A 19,188-nucleotide genomic window follows, 5' to 3' on the forward strand; every position below is an offset into this window, starting at 1 on the left:
TCACAATACAGTAATATCTGTTTTCTTAAAGCTATTTTCTTTATTTCCTCGTTGAAGCTTACCAAGGGATGTGTGTTTGTGTGTGTGTGTGAAGTGGGGAGATAGAGACACAAAGAGGGCTGAAAATTCAGCAGATTTTCTGTTTCAGCTGCAGCTTCTGTGTTGTTGCCTGTATCTAAACCAGAGAATTAGCTAGTTTAGACAGATATTAATATAACCATTGCACTTAAACAAGGCTTTGCTTACTACTAACTATTCCCTAAGGCATTTATTAGTGTAGGCATGCATTCTATAAATTATACAGAGTGCATGACACTATGTTTGAGAATATCACCTAGATGTGTATGCATTTTAATCCATCTCTGTTATGCAAGCAAGTTGTGTTTTTTTTTCTTTTTCTGTTCCCCTTACCTTGTACTCTCCTGTTTCCTTTGAAAGCTTCCACTCATGCTGCAACATGAAGGAAAGAAAATCTGTCTACCATTATATGCTGATACAATTAAATGCACAAGCTGGCTAGCATTTCCATGGGTTGGCTGCAAGTCAGGAAGGTACCCGTAAAAATAAAAAAGTAAAAATCTGTGTGTGCATGCATTTGTGTATGTGTGCGTATGTACATAGATATATATATAAAATACAATATAACCAGGACATGGCAATTATTTTTCTCCTGGTTTTAAAATGGATTCCACTCTGTTATCATTGCCAAAATAAAATAAAATAAACCAAGTGTTTCTTTCAATACATCTTGCAGTCTTTATCAGCTCAATAAACATACACTGGAAAACCAAAGAGAAACAATTGGTGTTCTTTAGCAGAGAGAGCGAAACAAAACCAGACACTCTGAGAGTTTATGAGAGCATGTAAAAAGATCATTTCCTGAAAAAGTTCCTAGCTATAACGGGAAGATCAAAATGACCTGATTGGGAGATGGTGTTAGTCACAAAATATGATATACATGTTGCATTTTGGAGCTATCGTTTACTTAACACTTACTGTTGTTGGACTGAGAAAAAACAACACCTGTTGCTACCTTATTGAATGTAGCAAGAATAATGAAAAGTGTGGAAGAGGTGGGGTGAGGAAGAAAGTAGATGCTAGAAAGAGCCAGCATTGTGCTGAGAGGACACATTGCGGTGTGAGTGAAATTCCCTTCCAGTAACCCCTGGATCAACTTAGCTCTGCTACCTACAAACTTCTGGCTCACTGACAGAAAAATAAGCCATGCAATATTCTGCTTACATGAAGAATAAAACCAGCTCAGCCCCTGTCAGTACATACGGTTTTCTCTCTATGGCCCTGTTGCATCAGGTGCTTTTATTTGCCGGTTACTAAACTGGGAAACAAAGTTTGGTACAGTCCCAAGGTTATTTGCCGGGCCTGTCAGGACTATCTTGCAGATACTCAAGATGCAGTTATATATTTCAGTGTATATATCATTAACCCAGATATAATATCATCTCCTCAGCTCACATGGAAATAGTAAAAGAATAATAGTGAATACGACAGGTTGGAAATAATACATCAAAGCTCATTTTTATTTTTATTTTTATTTTTATTTATTGTAAAACTGTGCATTTCACATTTGACTTGTAAATTCAATTATCTATGACAAGAAGCCCAAAAGTATCCCAATGAAAAACTTTACTGTAAATGTGTGGAAATGATGACTAGTGAAAGTTGCATTGGATGTTTCATGCACTCACCTTCCCCTGCAGTCCAGGGCCCAGTTAGCTCCTGTGAAGCACCAGGTGTTTCAACAAAGGAAGGGATTGTAAGACATCATGAGAGAGGTTGCTTGGTCAAGGACCCTAGTCTAGAGGTGAGAATATGGACCTAAGTACTGAAACTGTGATAATTTTTTTTCAATTCAAAAATATTTCCAACAAATCTCATACTTGAAGATTGTAGTGAACTCAGAAGTTTGGCTAACAGATGTGGATGGAAACAGTTCTATTAAAATCTTGTGAGAAATAAATAAATAAATCCTGATGTAGTAGTAATCAACAAAGCAGAACTTAAATTAAGTAACAGTTTTAACTGGAAATCCTGTTATTCCTGCTCTGGCGCGTATGAATGTGATGGATTCATACTGTGAGGAATAGAGAAACTAGAGGGAATACAGGAGCTGCCATACAAAATCAGACCTTAAATCTATCACCTGCAGCTGCTGGTGTATTTGGTGGTAGTCCACAAAGAAGTGCATACTACTAAGTAGGAACAGGGTCATGAACAGCATCAGGTGTAATGTTGATAAAAGCCAAACATTTTTAACATTAATTGTAAGTCTATTTCTGGTGTTCATGTATATTGCATGACCGTTTCTTTTCTCTGCACCTTCCTGTGCTAATAATGTTACAACTTCATATTGATGGTAGATTTTTTTTTAGCTTTTTATTCCCTAATTTTTGTTTGTAGTTATTGTCTCAAATTTATCATACTTGCGTTATTGCTTTTTGATATCAGCAATCACTGTTTTGTATGAGTTTCTCAGAGATCCTGTCTACCTTGGATGCCATTTCCTAAACTTTTCTCAGCACCTATTTATAAGCAGGGTGATAAAATCTTCTCTTCTTTGTGAAGAAAACAGTGGGGATGTGAGTGAGAGAGAGGGTGAGAAGAGATTGCAACCCAGCAAAATGCTCTGTATTTTCTTGGGATGTAAAGGGCAACTTATAAGACTGCAAGCACTAAAGGACTGACCAGCAAAGGCTGTGCCAGTCTTCCTCAGCCAGTCTTGGCAAAACCATTCTTGTCCCATCTTGTTCTGCCTTTGAGTTGGGTTTGTCTTCCTGTTTTTATGTGGGAGACAGAAATGCACTGAATAACAGGAGCTAAGTCCCTGAAAAATAAATTGTCTGAGATGCATGCATACAAGCTGCTTTTTTGCTTGTAATTTTGAGAGGATAGTAGAAGTGCTAGTATTTCATCCTTCTGTAATCTCAGTCTTACATTTAAGGAAAATATGATTTTAAGGAGCAGAGCACAGATTACCAAGATTGTTTTTAATTTAAAAAACATCTTGAGAAATTTTCTTGGAGATCTATTGCTCACTCAAAGTACAGTGCTAAATAGCAGAGTATATCTCCTTTTCTTTACTTCTGTTCAGTTCTGTTCATTTTCACTTTCATGCATTGTTTCCATGAATTCAGCTGGGATGCTCATTAATCTGGTATTCCTATTATCAGCATACTTTGAAAGAGACCATATTTCCACCAGAAATCCTAACATATATGTAAATCTTCTCCCAGTTAGAAAAAGAAAAGATAAAACACCACACTTTGGTGTCTATAGGTCAAACACACGCTATATAAAATAAAGTTCTGTGTAGCTGAGATAAATGAAAAATAATTTCATTCATCCATTTAAAAGTGAGTGGATTTTTTTAATCAACAATCCTTTCAAATCAGATCTATGACTTAATGCCTTCCCTGAATATATGGCACTAAGTAAGACAGTTTATTCCTGTGCTAATTAAGGAGTGGCTGCAGACTACTTCAGAGATGATTCATCTTCATCACTGAGATGTCCACCTCTGCTTGCTACATAGTCCCCTCTGGGAAGAGGATAGAAAAAGCCACTTATTACTAGATTTTCTGCTCTTCCATTATTTCTAAGTTTCTTCACTGTGGAAGGTACAGAATAAGAGTTAGATATATGGGACTCTGGAGAGATATAATACGTGTGCTTTAATTTCCATGTACGCCTCCCCCTCCCGCCCCAAGGCCATACTGTTCCTTATCTGCCTGCGCTGCTGGGCATCATTGCAGAGAACCCATGTATTTTCCCCTGGGTTTGAGGTGCTGCCTGAGTCCTGGTGGCAGTTTTCTGCATGCTGCTACTGGATGAGCTCCAGTTAACTGCCAGAGGTGCCTCCAGTCACCAAAGGTAGGTTTTAATGTGCCTTCTTGTGAGTGATTTGTAAAAGCTGGTTTTAATGTTTAAAAATGGTTTAAATGGTTTTAAACATAGTATTTATATATATATATATATATATTTAAGCTGGATAACTTGTAACTAGGCAGCAACAGCCTGTGCAATATTACAGTATCACACACAGTATCACAGATTTCTAGGTTGGAAGAGACCTCAAGATCATCGAGTCCAACCTCCGACCTAACACTAAGTACTCCACTAAACCATATCGCTAAGCTCTACATCTAAACGTCTTTTAAAGACCTCCAGGGATGGTGACTCCACCACCTCCCTGGGCAGCCCGTTCCAATGCTTAATAACCCTTTCGGTAAAGAAGTACTTCCTAACATCCAACCTAAACCTCCCCTGTCGCAACTTTCGCCCATTCCCCCTCGTCCTGTCACCAGGCACGTAGGAGAACAGACCAACCCCCACCTCTTTACAGCCTCCTTTAAGGTAACTGTAGAGAGCGATAAGGTCGCCCCTGAGCCTCCTCTTCTCCAGGCTGAACAAGCCCAGCTCCCTCAGCCGCTCCTCATAAGACTTGTTCTCCAGACCCCTCACCAGCTTGGTCGCCCTTCTCTGGACTCGCTCGAGCACGTCCATGTCCTTCCTGTAGCGAGGGGCCCAAAACTGAACACAGTACTCAAGGTGCGGCCTCACCAGAGCCAAGTACAGGGGCACAATCACTTCCCTAGACCTGCTGGCCACACTGCTTCTTATGCAGGCCAGGATGCTGTTGGCCTTCTTGGCCACCTGGGCACACTGCTGGCTCATATTCAGCTGACTATCAACCAGTATTCCCAGGTCCCTCTCGGCCAGGCAGCTTTCCAGCCACTCATCTCCCAGCCTGTAGCTCTGCTTGGGGTTGTTGCGCCCCAGATGCAGGACCCGGCACTTGGCCTTGTTGAACTTCATACAGTTGACCTCAGCCCATCGCTCCAGCCTATCCAGATCCTCCTGCAGAGCCTTCCTGTCCTCGAGCAGATCGACACACGCACTTAGCTTGGTGTCATCTGCAAACTTACTGAGGGTGCACTGGACGCCCTCATCCAGATCATCGATAAAGATATTAAAGAGGACCGGCCCCAGTACCGAGCCCTGGGGGACACCACTAGTGACCGGCCTCCAACCAGATTTGACTCCATTCACCACAACTCTCTGGGCCCAGCTATCCAGCCAGTTTCTAACCCAGCGAAGCGTACGCCAGTCCAAGCCCCGAGCAGCCAGTTTCTTGAGGAGAATGTTGTGGGGAACTGTGTCAAAAGCCTTACTGAGGTCAAGGTAAACCACATCCACAGCCTTTCCCTCATCTACCAAGCGCGTCACTTGGTCATAGAAGGAGATCAGGTTCGTCAAGCAGGACCTGCCTTTCATAAACCCATGCTGACTGGGCCTGATCGCCTGCTTGCCCTGCAAGTGTCGCGTGATGACCCTCAAGATAATCTGCTCCATGAGCTTTCCTGGCACTGAGGTCAAACTGACAGGCCATATGACATATATTGTTTATATCTCAAACAGAAATTGTATGAAATTTTATGTGGCAAGATGAAGGCTGTCTTAACAAAGTCAAGAAATTTTGCTCTAAGAGGAGAATAAAGTACTTAGCAACAGTGATGTGGGAGATCATCTTGTTTGTGTAACTTACGGGATCATTTCTGAGCCACTGGGAGGTCGACATGAAAACAGGCTAATGAAACGAAGACTGTCAGGTGAAGAGTTTCTAGGAAAGAAGTACTAATGTCAATTGAAGGACTAAAAGTTAGAGCTCATGTAGACTCCTCTTCATTTGTGGAAAACCCCATCAAAATCTGAAACTATCCCAGAGAAGATGTCCTAGTCCTCAGGAAAATGTTGAAACAACTATACAGGTATTTAGCAGAACCTGGCTCACTTGTCCTACTGCAGGGAAGGCTGCCAGAGGTATAATTGTGACCTGGAAATACTAATAGTTCAATACAAGTGAGAGGAAATATTGTTTAAATTATGTGACATTTTTTGCACCCTCGCTAAGGGGTGGTGACAAGGCCTTGTTGGGGAGGGTGCCATGTGGCCTACCATCCTGTTCTCCCACTTGCCTGCCCTGGCAGACAGCAGTCCCCCTCTGCCCTACTTTCAGCTTCTTTTAATTTGTGGATTTAATGTCGTACAAATTGTGTGATTGTCTGTGATAGCATAGGACTGAATTCAGGGCAGAATCTTCATGCCTGTGGGTAAGAGACGGTTTGCTTTCAACTTGACTGAAAATCTTTCAGGGTGGTTTTCTGATAGAGTAAGGGTGCCCTGGGCTGAGACATCACGACATTGCTGGTGTTGGATAGTTTTGGTATTGTTTGTAAGAGTGTGTATTTACCATCACAGCCCAGAAGGGAAATGACACTACATACTGTGTGTTTGCTACCCTGTGGACAATGCCTAGAGAAGATTACTGTAACCAAAGTGCTTGCATCTTTGCCTATCTACATGATGAAAAAAAAAGTTGAAGGGAAGTCATAGCTTCCTCCATGCTCTGTCCCTTAATCCTGAGGCGAGTTTGCCAATTTAAGATCTATTTGTCTGTAGATGAACATTTGAGAGCTTTAAGCGTGAGTGATAAGGGGCTTGTAGAAACCTTTGCAAGACAGAACACAGACAGAGCTTTCAGTATTAAGGTACTGTAGAAAGAATAATGTTGTAAGACTTTGAAATTTAGCTAGTATTTTCTACAAATATTGAATTTCTTAATGTTTTCAAATTTATTTTTAAAAAATATATAATGATATTAAATATTTTTATGATGGTTTTCCAAATAATTATGCATCTCATTATCTTTTTTTTTTTTTGTAAAACAGATCCAAGATTAATTCAACTTTATTTTTTAATCTGCTTACTTTTTGTCTCTGTTCAGAGCATAGTACACTTACTATTAACGTTTGATACCTACACAGTGCAAATGTCTGTGTGATTACAGCTTTGGTACACATATTATACAGATAGATAGTTATATGCACACATACAAAGTGTTAGTATTTAAAATGTCTTCCAGGTGATATGCACTTCCAGGTATGAAATACCAAACGAAAATTTTACCATCTTAATACAAGAAGTATATTAAAATACTGTAATTTACTATCAACAAATAATGTGTTCAATACAGATGTTTTTACCAGAGGAATATCTTTCTAAAATGAAAATATTTGAGATGGGTTTGTTTCTCTTTGGAGGAACTTCTCAGTTTCCATTAAGTGATTGGAAATGAGAACTATTATTTTTACTGCTTTCATTTTGTTTCCCTGAGTCAGGAACCTTAGCTGCAGTGAAGTGAGCATTGAAATTGCAAGTGGTGTTTACGGTCAGAGTTTCCCTCATTAGAGCCCTCCAACCCAAAGAGGCAGTCAGTCTGGTTGGCTGACACACTGAAAAGTGAGTATCATCAAAACTATTAAAATTTTACTTCAATCAGCCAAGTGGATGTGTACTCCCACTTCCTCCACATCCCAAATTTTCCTCTCTTTTTCTGGGACGTCAGAAACCAATCCGTCAGCAGCCTAGCCCAGCCATATCTGCACATAAAAACTTCAAATTAATAACAAAACACACCTCAGATGAGATTTTCTCCCTAGTACAGCATTTTCTAGCACAGTGTTTCTCTTTAGCAGCTTATTTGACACTGGACGCCTGACCTCTGCTACCATAATAGCTGTTAATGGAAACTTCACCTCATGCAAAGATAAGATGGATTTTTGGCAGCTGTGAGAGATTATGAAGAGTAAGAACAATCTTAGCTGGAATCAGAAGAAAAGAAAGCATCTGTACCTTGAGAAACACTCAGCTGGTTTTCATTACACACCAAGCCTATATTTATTACAAAGACTAGCCAAGAGACAGAAATTGATAGGACTCTGTACTCGGAGCAAGGAGGCTAGTGTCAGCTTGATAAATTCTTACTTTCTTCTTGGTTGTATGAGTACAAGTGACCAGAGCTGTTCAAAACTACTGGGGGTCTGTCCTGCAGACATCTTCTGAGAGCATTCTTCATCATATTTTTCTTTCAGTGTTGCTCCCTGTTCTTTAGCTCTCCTTCCCTTCTAAAATGGAAAGCAAAGAGGTGAGGCAAAAAAAAATAGAAGGGGAAAAAAGTTACTTGTTTCTTTTTTACAGCAACTTCAACTGATCAGACAACAAATAAATTGTTTCTATAAAGTTTTTATCTCTAGAAATCTGTTTCCTAAGAATGAGTAAAAGTTGAGAAACATCTCTTAGACCACAGAGAAGAGCAATTAAAAATTAGAGTTTGAAAACTCAGTCATTAGATGTGGAAAGAAAAAGGAAAACTTCTATAGAAAAACAGTATTTGGTAAAATAAAAAACAACAACAACAAAAAAGGAAAATTATTTGTCAATGAGAATGAGAAAAATAAAAGTTACTTTATTTTTTGTCTTCTGTCCAAGCTTGGAAAGCACCAGAGATCTAGCTTTGTTGTCACTAAAGATTACAAGACAACAGCTATCAACCACAAAATGTTTGGATGTGTTACTAAAGGCACTGTAAAGGGAGCCAAATGAATCAAGTAAACATAATGCTGTAGCAGAAAACTTCCATTTAGTTATAACTGAGTAAACATGGAAATATACTGCTGTAAACAAATGTGGAGTTTGGCCATGAGTCCTTCACATCTGAATTGAAAATTAAATTACACAAGTCAGAGAGGAGGGCCCTTTGGAATCCCTTATTTTTTGAAATTAACTTGTAAATTAAAAGGAGGGGAGACAGGAGCTGTCTTTTTAGCCCTTCCAAAAAGGTTGGGAGTTGAGAAAATATTTTAGAAGCTTCAGCTATACTTGTTTGGTCTATTGCAGCTGCTGCTGGAGAGGCTTGCTCCCTTGAGATCTTGGGAGACACTGTAGCAGTTCTTTCTGCACTCTTCTGTAGAAAAAAAAAAATAAAGTGAAAAAAAAACTGTAAAAAAGCATGGTGTGCTATGCGCCTGCCACAGGTGCAGTCCTCTGTATTGCTGAGGTTTTTGAATTGTATGATCTAGTACTGTGGAATTTAAATTGTTTAGAAATCAGTATTGCTATCACTGCTGGAGGTGTCAAAATTCAATTCAAAACTTCAGGGGTGGTTTAAAACTGGCATGCTCTTCAACTTCCAATTGATGGTAAGTCAGATATAGAACCTCATCCATAGGAAACAAAACAGTGTAAGTAGCATATAAGGTAGTGTCAGGGTGGGGCAGAATATCCTCTTCTACAACTTCAGTTTAGTTCCTTTCTTCTCTCTAGGCATATTTAAGTATGCGGAGTATTAACTCATGAGCTGAATTACTTCCACCTGTCTTCTGCATACCTAAAGCCACGAACAACTGCTCAAGGTAAGAAATTTAGCCTTGTGCTCCTATATAAGAGTTTAATTGGTGAATGAATTCATGTTGAAAACAGTGCAAATGACCAAACCTGTATTAATAGATGACTTTAGTCATGCTCCACAACAGTTCATGTGTAATATCAGTGATAAGTAGAGTGCAGTAAAAGGTAACTACAAATAAGTACTTTTCAAATCAGCATGATGGATTTTTCCTTTATCATTTTTTTTTGACGTTTTCACAAGTGCTCAATACAAATGACAAACTATCCAGACACAGATCTGCAAAGTTGTATTAAGGCACCTTACACCCTCTGATCCATCTTTGAAGATCCAAACCATTGGCTCCTGAAATTTTCTGGCGACAGCCTCATCAGACTTTTCAGGCAGATATATGGAGGAAGTTTCATCTACTGGAACTGGAGCTACTTCAGAGAAGCAGCTGTACAAGGGATGACTGCTGGCACTACATTTCAAATTGCTAAGAAGAAGGAAATTCTTCACAGACTTCAAAGAGATACATATATATATATTTTTAATAGGACTCCATTTTGCTCTTTTGCACCCTTCTAAATTGTGGTTGGAATTTAAAGGGAGTACTTTTGTTTTCCGGTCTGTGAAAACAGCCAGTATATTTTTAGAATACAAGATAAAAAGCTTTACTAGAGTTTTTTAAGAAGTATGTCCTGCTGGATCAGCTGTGGAGTAAAACTGTTGCACTGCAATTGAACTGAAATAGTTTATGGAATAGTCATTACTCCATTGGTAAAAAGAACCTTTCATTTTATGTGAAAATATCTCTCCATTTAGTTCTACAAATTCTACTGGAAAACTTTGTTAAATAGCTATTTATATGTCACTGTTATCACAATATAAGAAATAGTGTAGCATGAAGTTGCAGCATAAGAGAAAATTATCCCACAGGAAATTCAGCCCTAAATAAATCTTCAAACATTGGGGCGTGAATGGGTTTTACAAGCTATATTTGTTTCCTAAGGACGAATCTTACCCTACAAGTAGAGAGCCATAGTATTGAATTAGTTTATGGTTCACTTTACATATTTTTTAACCACCTAAACAGAGATATTTTATTTAAGGAATTTGTGAAAGCTTACACTTTACTTGATGGAGAGAGACAGGCACCTCTTAGAGGCTGTATTGTCTTAGCTCAGAAAACATTTTAAAAAGGAATGAACTGACACTGGTAGTTCCTCTACTCATCCTGCCTTTCCTGACAAAGTCTAGACCTAGAAACAGTCAGAAAGATACAGCCATTCTTAAACACAGAGGTAGTCTTACTACCTGTGGTAGGTTTTCATCTCTATGTTTTCTCACTTGTTTAAGAATGAATGACACAAAATGGCTACAAAAGATCCACTGATACTTCAGAAGAAACAACAGGCTTCTGGGAACTGCATGATGTTTTCTTCTTATACCTGCAATATTATTTGGGATAGTCACAGCAGAAGATGTTTAGGAATATCATGTCCATTAGCTGAAGACCTTGCAAAATCTCCTGGTTCTGGAAACCCAAAGATATGGGACAAGCAGCCTTCTGGTAATAACTTCACCAGCCCATGGGAAAATTACAAAATTCTCCTATGGCCATTATATACTTGCCTTTGTACATAAGGGTGGGTAGAGAGGCTTATGCATAAGGTGTTTAATATCAGGCTTTTCTGTTATTTGTGAATACAATTTCTGTCAATACATCAAATAGTTTTGACCTTGGTTAGGGGGGGTCCTGACATTTCTTCCGTAGGCATATAAATCAGATTAAGATCACGTCCTAATGATGTAGCACTGTTAAGCAACTGGAACACCACAGTGGTGCAAATCTGTCCTGGAATCAGCTCCACTGAGTATGAGATATGCCAAAGCTCAGGGAGTTTTTATGAGATGCAGAATTCCTTAAGACTTCCATATCAACTCTTCCAGGAGGCTAGAAATTTAGAGGACCCTTTAAGCTCCACACTACACCACTCCCTAATTTAGTAGGAACTGTCCCTCAAAACTTTTGCTACTAAAATCAATGTTGCAAAAGCATGTCAGATTTCAGCCTGTGTTCCTTATTTATTTATTTATATATTTTGCAAAGCAGGTAGTACAGGCATAAAGACAGATTTAATTTATTTGTGTAGGGTTGCATTTGCACGTAGCTGCATTTATGTTCTACAACAGCAGGGGAGAAGGAGGGTGGAGCATAATTTTATTTGCAAGCACATAAACATCACTGTACCCTTTGAATACAATAGGTTTGTCATCAAGGTAACCTTAGATATTTTACATGATGAAGGAATTTTTATCAAAAACTCTCTCTACTGATGTTCAGTGCGAGGAGGTGAAGAAATTATGTTGGTGTCACCTGATTTGCTTGACCTTAGTAGATTGACTTAGTTCAGCACCATTGCACAGGTTACGAGGATTTGAGGTTCTCCAATATTTATTATGTTAAAATGCTGTGTAATAAATATTGTAACAAAATGCTGCTCTGGCCACATGCCTTTCTCAAATGTAATCCCAGGACATCTTCCACAAGGGCATATAAGAGATCTGTTGGTGTGTTGAGTTTCTTATCTCTGGATAAATCTTTATACAACTTTTATATATGGCAAAGAATACCTGATGGCTATGGGGCTAATTTTTGATCTGATTTGAGTTGTCAGGGTGTGAGATCAGACATAATGAAAGCCACAGAGTAGTCCATTAATTGTTATTTTTGGCTGCCAGTGTTGACAATTTCTCTAAGCAGGTCTTTGTCATGATATGGCAATCCATGGGTCAATATCTTAAACCGAATCTAGGAACAAGACCAAACACCTCTGTACCAAAATTATCTCAGCATATATTGTTTTTTACTTTTTTTTTTTTTTAATAAATCCTTTGTTTCAAATACAACTGCAAGGTTTTGTCCCAGCTAAGATCTGGTAAAACCTAGGGATATTAAATTAAAAAACAAACAAACAAAACAGGCATACAAAACCAGGATACTTTCCAAGGAACAGAAGAAGTTGGATTATACAAATGAGACATTTCACTAAATGAAAGCAGGAGATGTTTAAAATCAGACTTTCCATTTAGCAAGAGCAGTGTAATTGTAGACATGATTAAAAAAATAAATAAATAAAAAAATCCATTAAGTAGCTTTGGAAAAGGCTGTAAACAGATTTTGAAGGGGGGTGGGAGGGGGGTGAGTCCATTTGGCGGGGAAAATCCTATTAAGAGAATTTCTACAATACTGTGTAAATTCTCCTGCTTCTGTCTTCCCCTTTCCTGTTTTATTACTGTTCATACTTGGGCAGTAGAATTTACAAGAAGAGCATCATTTTTCCTAACTTGATGCTTTTATTTCACTACAAGCTGAAGCTTATCAGTGAAAGCAAAGGAGGCCAGGGAAGATGGGGAGTCATGAAAGTCAGGCTAAAGGAAATGTCCATATGAATGTTAGGATATTTGGGAATGCAAATACTAGGGTTAGTGTTGTGCCTGTTGATGTAATAGCACTGGCTGTTGCTCCAAAGAGGTAATGTTTAACTACTGTCTTCCTGCTCGGCCTTTTCTTATTCATGGTCTCCATTATAATTTCTATGTCTGTTTCATAGGCACAGTTCTTCCCTCACCATGTGCCTTCTACTTCTCTGGTTCACCCAGCCACCTGATCTACCAACATACCGGTAATGAGAATTGCTCCCTTAAAAAAGCAGTACAACTGCAGTGTGAATCACACCACATATATTTACTGAAGGTGTTCATTACCATAAAGACATGGTAAAGAAAAGAACACAGATCTCACTTGTTAGGCTTTATTACATGTGAGTATTTGGTATCAATAAGAAACAACAGTGTAGTGAAGAAGCTGTGATAGCAGCTGTGAAATTACTTGTGAAAGTATGCTTGTGCCCTATGTTATTACTAAATATATGAACTGAGGGACTTGTAAAAAATGACTAGGTCATTCTTCTTATGTATCTAATCTATAGTAAATATTTGTAGCTGCAGTTTAAAGTTTACATTCTTTAAATATACAGCATGGTGCTTATTGTAAATTTTGGATGCTAAGAGAAGGGCTTTGCAGAGTTAGAATATCACTTCATATCTGAAGCCTTCACAACTCTAAACAAACACACTTTACCTTAAATATGATTTCCAAGATTTCTTGAATGTCAAAAAAATCTTTTTACTCAGCTTTTCAATCTATGCATCTGATGTAACATAAGTCCATTATTTAATGCTAAATAATATAAATCACCATTCACTTTGGAAACAAGTTACATTTTAAACCAGCTGCTCAGCAGTAAATGAGCTTTAGTTGAATTTATGAAGTGGTAAGCTTTTTTTCTAATGGTTTTAGTGGGGCAAAGAGGGGGCAATTGTTTGAAGAACTGGTTATCAAGCAGCACTGACCCTGATAAGTTTGGTATCGTAAGGATAAAACCCCTACAACTTTTGTGCTAAGAATGCCTCTGTATTTAAACAGCAGAAGAAAGTATATGTAGAATGGAAATAAATTTAGATTAGATTACTATTTAGTAATCTTCCCAAATTAAAATAAATTGGAAGAATAGTGAAGAAAGATCACAGTAACAAGTGCAAGAAACCAATAGGGTATAAATTATTGATGCAGAATCAACTGTTTGCAGATAATAAATATTCAGTTTAGGAAACAGAAAACCAGACAGATTTTTGGTGTCTAATAGCTTTTGTAATATCCACCAAAATGTCTGTCTGTCAAGGTTGTCTAAAGGCAAAGCAATAATTGAGGTAGATCTTGAATACAGCTTGAATGTACTAAGTAAAAACATGATATCTTCTTATGAGGCTTGAAATGCATTCAAAATTCAAGTGAGAGAGAGTGTGTCAGGAAAATGAGTGCAGCCACGAAGGTGGTACATTTTCAGTTGTGTAAGTAGAAGTGGCTTCCTGATGCTTCACCAAATCCTCATTAACTCATTGTAGCTGAAAATCTGCTCCCTGATGCTTTCAAACTTGCAGAGAAGTACTTGAATAGAAAGCAGATTTAGTGTTTGTGAAGTGTTTTAAGAGATTGAGAACAAAGTAGTATTGCTAATAAATCTCACCCATAATATGGGGTTAGAGCAGCACTCTCGTGACAGTGCTGCACATGAAGGATGATTCCCCTGGCCTCTTTGGAATGAAGAAAAAAGAGGTTCTGATACATTACAGATTTGAATTTATTAAGCTGTGTAAACAACACTAGCCCACTGGGCTATAGTATGTTGATCACTTTCTGTTTCTATTTTCTTTCTTCCTAAGTGTAATAAGAAAATTCTTCTTTGAGTTGATTAACTAATTCCTTTGTGAAAGACAAATCCTTATGGTTGATTCCATCACATCATCGCTGTCAGTAAAGTTTTTGAGGATTAAAATCTTGTAAGCAGCTTTCAGAAATAAATACAGTGGCAAATAATAATAATAAAAAGAAATAATGTAATTGAACATAAATTAATCATTAGAATATAGGCAAAATGAAGAAAAAAGAACAAGAACTTCCATTCAAAAGAAAAACAAACAAACCACAGATGTGCTATGTGGTCTGTCTATAATACCTGTAATATCTACATTTTTAGGTTTTAATAATGGTGAAGGTGAAAATAGATTACAATAAAATGAGCACTGAGTAGTGAAAACAATAACCTGAGATTTCATATATATGTTTACTTTCAGAAAAGGCCTTGTGCAGTATTATTTCTAGTAATAAGTTTCTACTCTTTCAATCTGTGCACTTCAGTGAACTGCTGAAGAGAGCACTACAGAGAAATTACTGCCTGTGTGTGACTCTGAATGCAGCCTTTTTTTTCTCTTTTTTTTTTTTTTGAGGGGTGGTATGGATTTAACTGAAAAATAAAGCTGTATTTTGTCTACTTTTGAGAGATAATAGTGCAATTACCTGAGTCTTGCAGCTGGCAGACATTTCCCATGCAAATTTGAAGTACTCTTATAGTGCTTTAATGAAGATTTTGTGCCCTGATCAATTATCTTCAGAAAATAGCCTTGCTGTAATCGGCAGCCTAAAAGGGAGTTCATTAAGAAGATCTTTGTGGGACAGCAAGCCTCCTTGGTGGGCAAATTTAAGGCAATGGCATATTTTCTTTAAAGAACACCATAACAGATTTAATCTCTCCTTACACTGTATTACTGTATTTAAAGTTAGGGGAAAAAAAAAAAAAAGTACACATATAATAAAAGAATAAATTATATAGAAACAAGTACCTAGCCTACAAAGTGTCTAGTGATTCCGTTATGGAAGGAGCAGGCTGAGTCCTGTCTAATCCATGGCAGTATACACATAGTACTGGACACAGTAGTAAAATAAAGAACAACAATTAAAAAAAAAAAAAAAGATCAAAAAGGAGTGGTGCACTTCCAACAGATTTTAATTTCATTACTGTTTATTGACTGCTCAAATTTCTCCTGTGCAACTCTTCACTAAAAGTGATGTTTTACAAAGAAGTTTGATTTGTCTCAGTATAAAAAAAAACACTGTTTAAAACCTTCAATAATCTGTTTTTGACCATTTCATAGCTTTGGATGAATAATTGTGACAAATGTGATGAAATGAGACAAAACACAAAAATAATGCCAAAATACAGCCTGTGTTCAGCTTTAAAAAGTTGCATTGAAAAATAAATAGGATTTAGTATTAAAAGGCTGATGTGGGTTTAATTTGCAGAATTCACGAGGAGTAAGTATTTATACAAGTCTCTTTGCTTTTATAATGAAGTATCAAACTGGCAGTATTCCAGGCCACTTTCCATAATACATGAAGTTGGTTGTGCTGCTAAAGCACTTCGTATAATTTGTAGAAAAGAGGAGAAATAAAAACTCCACCTAAAAATGAGAAGGAGGGGGAGCATTCAAAATATAATTAAAATAACAAGTTGCTTTTTATTTATTTATTTATTTTTCATTTAGGGTGATGAAAAGATGACCATCTTCTGGCAGGCCACCAGGAAATGTTGAGTTACTTTCTTTTAATTTACTTCTGAGAAGTTAACGAAATTGTGTGGATGGGAGGGGGTAAGGGGTGGCTAGGGTTGAATAATTGACTTAGAGTAAAACAAATGTAACACTTTAAAAATAAATAGATAAAAATTGATAGTCTGGATGGTTATCACTCATGTTAAATTTCTACCTCAGTTGAATTAATGCCACAACATCAAGTAGAAAAAAGGTTAGTCTCTAACTGTAATCCTGCAAAAGCATATGCCTCACTGAAATTATCAGAAAGCCACATGTATAAAGTTATCCTAGTGCATGCGAGAGGTGGTCCTTATGGGCAGCTGGGCAAGTGCAGCGGTAGTAAACAAGAAACATTTTGCCTATGATGTGAAATGCATTTCCAACACATTCTGAGGAACTCTAACGTGGAATTTCTTTTACAGAAGGCCTTTATGTTTTGAAAATTAAATTGAATCTTACTTGATGGCTGAGAGTACCTTATTTATTGCTTTCCCAGTAGAATGACAGCATTAGTGGCTGAAGAGAAAACAGAGGTGACTGGGGATTCATAAGCCCACTTCACCTATTTACCAGCTAACACAACTGGCTGGGCGTCCCCAGCATGTTAATTAAAGCTAATTCTGACAAAGGACTTCAGAGGTCAGTACAAAGCCGCCTGGTGCTCAGGATGTACTTGTGGGGATGTACTTGTGGGGATGTATTTGGCGTGTGGGGGGGTGAGGGGGTGGGGTCTCAGTGCAGCGACAAGCAAGAGCAGGGGCTTGAGAGTGTGCTTTCGAGAATACATGCCCGAGAGCTGTATCACTTTATCCAGCTGGTGGAATGCTGCATAATTAGCCATTCATTCCTGCAGTTTCTTTTGTGCCTAGAATACATGAAGGTATTTCAATTCACTCATAAAGACCAGAACATTAAGGTTCAAACACCTAGGACTATGTCAAAAGGTAGCATTCTTTCAACTGTGTTTTTATTTACTTAATTTTTAAAGAATGAAATCCCTGTTTGTCTCCACTTTTTTTTATGTGAGCACAGAAGGGTACAAATCTGTGTACAAGCCTTTTCAACAGGGAGCAAAGATCTGCAGCCTAGTGGTTGTGGCATCCCCTTTGGGAGGAGAGAGTTATGTTCCTCTTCCTGCTCTGAAGCCTGTTTCTGAATTTCACATCCAGCAGTTTTGGGATAGAATATAAAAATAGGCTTTGTGTTGATGCCAGATCTTCCCCATCCCAGCTGCCCATGTTTGTTTGCTTTCCTTTTCTGTGATTCACCACAACAGAGTAAAGCATCAGCAAGAGTAGTCAGGGATACCGCTTTGTACCCTTCACCCTCTCACTGCATCCTTTCCTGAGCCTCCGATTGCTGTGAAAAAGATATCTTCCACAAAAAAAAAAAAAAAAAAAAAAAAAGTACTTCCTTTTTCATCCTGTTTCATCCTGAAGCAAGAAATCAGTACTTGCATCCTAAGAAAGCCATGGTACTACAAGGATTTCAAATGGACAGAACTTTTTTTCTCAAAGCAGTATGAAAACCTCTTGCACAGTGCTCTATTGAACAGTATTTTGACTTTAACTGCCAAAAGCTGGAAGAGGAAAACTTAATTTTGTTAGTAATCATTGCCACCAAAGAGAAGTCCATTGGCTTATGCAGTAACAACCAATTGTAAGAAAGGGTTTTAAATACTTGTATGTCTTGTTATGTCTGCCCAAGGTCAGGTCTGTAGTAATCTAACCATAAGCTTGTTTTTTGGGCATGCTGAATAGTGTTACTGGCAGTAAATTGAGCAGCCAAAACCAACATTTCATGTCAAGGGCTAACAAGATTTCTTTCCTCATGCAATGTTAAACTAATCTTCAGTAGCTATCACACTTACATATCCTTTCCTAAATTTTAGCTTAGTGAGTCAGTTGCCAAAAAGGCAGACTTAAATTTTTGTATCTACTCCTACCTCCTGCTTTTATAAATCGTAATATAGCCTGCAGAAAAATATTTTGTGGGATACATATATCAATTTCTAATGCAATTACATTACACATAAATACATATCCCATAGACAAATATAATACTCCACAATATGCAAGACACAATGTGGTCTGTGAGACCCATTTCATGAGATCTAAACTTTAATCATTCAAGGATTCATGTCCTACAGCTGTGATTCAAGTTCAGGAACAAGCTTTGGTGCTACATCAAATAAAGATGAGCTAAATCAAAATAAAGAAAAAAGTGCATGCCAAAATATGTTTTCCTGACTGGAAGACTGGTATGAGTCATAAAGATAAAAAGAAAAAAAAAAAAAAGACAGTGCCTTTGCATTGGGCAAAAACTGAGAGCTGAGAGAAATAAATTTATTTTACCAAGATGCAGAGCTCTGTACCTTTGTCCCTCTGTGATCTGTTCAGCAATTTCAAGAACATTTTAAAGTGGTAGAAAGATCTCAGGAAAAAAAAAATGCTTTTACAAGTAGGCTAAAATTGATTGGAAGGTAAAGGAGAGAACTTCAAGGTAGTGTCCCATGCCTTTTCTTCTCCTTTGTCTTTCTGAGCTCACAGCTGTTGTGGGCTGACCAGTCTAAATGTTGTATAAGTCAGCCAACTAGTATAAATTAACTCTGGTCCAGTTTTTAATTAGTAAAGAAAAGAATCTGTGGGTATGGAAAGGATTAAATTAGAAAATGTGGGAAAAACTAGAAGTACTGGAAAAAATGTGCTAAGAGAGAACACGGGGTCAAGCTCTGAGGACTATTACACACAAAAGCATAGTAAATCAGGGCTCGTTGTGGAATTACTTTCTTTACTATGGAAATGTGAACTTTTGACATTTTACATGAAGTTCCCATATTTGTAGACATTTACTTATATAAATAAACTTTCTCTCACATCCCTATGTCTTTAATGTAGATAGATAGAAGTGACTCCACAGCACAGGTTATTATGTACATGATAGTAACA

The 19,188-nt window shown here is 37.7% G+C and overlaps 1 protein-coding gene across 1 annotated transcript in view; it reads left to right on the plus strand.

The window, feature by feature from the left end:
* LOC310899500 (uncharacterized protein) overlaps positions 1–19,188 on the plus strand; it is a 208,434-nt gene that overhangs the window by 131,555 nt on the left and 57,691 nt on the right. The window contains exons 21-23 of the mRNA XM_083835898.1: positions 439–5,786; positions 7,197–7,317; positions 7,554–9,269. The gene's annotated coding sequence lies outside the window, so the exon portion shown is untranslated. The remainder of the gene's footprint in view (positions 1–438; positions 5,787–7,196; positions 7,318–7,553; positions 9,270–19,188) is intronic.

This window comes from Anser anser (assembly GCF_964211835.1).
Source record: "Anser anser genome assembly, chromosome: 4".
Classification (NCBI taxonomy): Eukaryota; Metazoa; Chordata; class Aves; order Anseriformes; family Anatidae; genus Anser; species Anser anser.